The 1,649-nt window shown below is 38.0% G+C and overlaps 1 non-coding gene across 1 annotated transcript; it reads left to right on the top strand.

The window, feature by feature from the left end:
* The first annotated feature begins 1,323 nt into the window (after positions 1–1,323).
* Positions 1,324–1,430, top strand: LOC128067158 (U6 spliceosomal RNA). Its single transcript, XR_008201360.1, has one exon. It is a non-coding gene; the product is annotated as a U6 spliceosomal RNA (small nuclear RNA).
* The last annotated feature ends 219 nt before the right edge of the window (positions 1,431–1,649 follow it).

Below are 1,649 nucleotides of genomic sequence, written 5' to 3'. Positions count from 1 at the left end.
CCAGCCCCCAGAGTACTACATATCTCATTTAAACAGAAAATTAGAAAAAGCAATTGTCAAGAGGAAAAATTAAAACTTAAGTGACATAAATTCTGTCATTCTGTATGATCACATGGAATTTTTAACTCATGCTTAAAACTTAAAGCAGTAAAACAGTGCAATTATGTTTTGTTTCATAAATGCAAAGTTAATACATGAAATATTTTACTGAATTTAAACTTTAAAATTATTACTTTTATTAATAATTGTTAACTATATTTATTATAAAACTTAAGGGTGAATCAATAATTATGATTGATTATTCACATGGTTATTGTTGAAAATAATTTTGTCCTATATGAGCAAGGGTAAGGGTATTAAAAATTATGTGTTCTGGGTGTCAAAAATGCCTGGTATACCATTACCTCTTTGGAGCACATAACCGTCTCCTCTTTCTGGCTTCTGACTGGGTTCTTATTGGACCACTGGTGGGGATCAGGAAAGAAAAAGAGCGAGAGCGGGGCATTTCTCTCTTCCTTTCCTTGCAGACTTGCCCAACTCTGGCAACATCCTTTGACATTTCTCCCCAGCTTTATTGAAATATGATTGACAAATAAGCAGTGTATAAATTTAAGGTGCACTGGTGGTCCAGTGGTTGAGAATCCACCTTGCAGTACAGGGGACACCAGTTTGATCTCTGGTCTGGGAGGATCCCACATGCCGAGGAGCAGCTGGGATTCTTGTGCCACTATTACTGTGCTCTAGAGCCTGACAGCCACAACTACTGAGCCCATGTGCTGCAACTACTGAAGCCTGTGCACTAGAGCCTGTGCTCCGCAACAAGAGAATCATTGCAATGAGAAGCCCACGCACCACATGAAGAGGAGCTCCCACTCACTGTAACTAAAGAAAGCTTGTGTGCAGCAGAAAAGATCCATCACAGCCAAAAAACATATATAAATGTTTTTTCCAAAAAAAACTTAAGGTGCACAACATGATCTTTGGAAATATGTATACATTGTGAAATGATTCCCCCAATCAAGTGAATTTACCTACGCATCACCTCAACGTATTTACCTTGTGTGTGTGTATGGTGAGAACACTTAAGATCTATTCTCTTGGCAACTCTCAAATACATGATACAATATTATTAACTATAGTCACCATGCTGAACATCAGATCTTGAAAACTTATTCATCTTGCATAAGTGAAATTTAGTACTATTTGACCAGTATCTCCCCATTTCCCCTACCCTCCTGCCCCTGACAACCACAGTTCTACCCTTTTTTTCTGAGTAAGTTTATTTTAGATACTACAAATAAGTAAGATTAAATGATGTTTGTCATGCTCACTTCGGCAGCACATATACTAAAATTGGAATGATACAGAGAAGATTAGCATGGCTCCTGCATAAGGATGACATGCAAATTCATGAAGTATTCCATATTTTTTTAAGAAATGCTGTTTGTCTTTCGGTGTCTGGTTTATTCCACTTAGAATAATTTCCTCTAGAATCATCCACTTTGTCACAAATGATAGGATTTCCTTCTTTTTCATGGCTGAATAGTAATCTACTGTATGAAGTGAAGTGAAGTGAAGTGAAGTTGCTCAGTCGTGTCCGACTCTTTGCAACCCCGTGGACTGCAGCCTACCAGGCTCCTCCGTCCATG

Source organism: Budorcas taxicolor, chromosome 21 (assembly GCF_023091745.1).
Source record: "Budorcas taxicolor isolate Tak-1 chromosome 21, Takin1.1, whole genome shotgun sequence".
Lineage (NCBI taxonomy): Eukaryota > Metazoa > Chordata > Mammalia > Artiodactyla > Bovidae > Budorcas > Budorcas taxicolor.
Note: the sequence above shows the minus strand (reverse complement) of the source record. Positions and strands in the feature narration are given on the sequence as shown.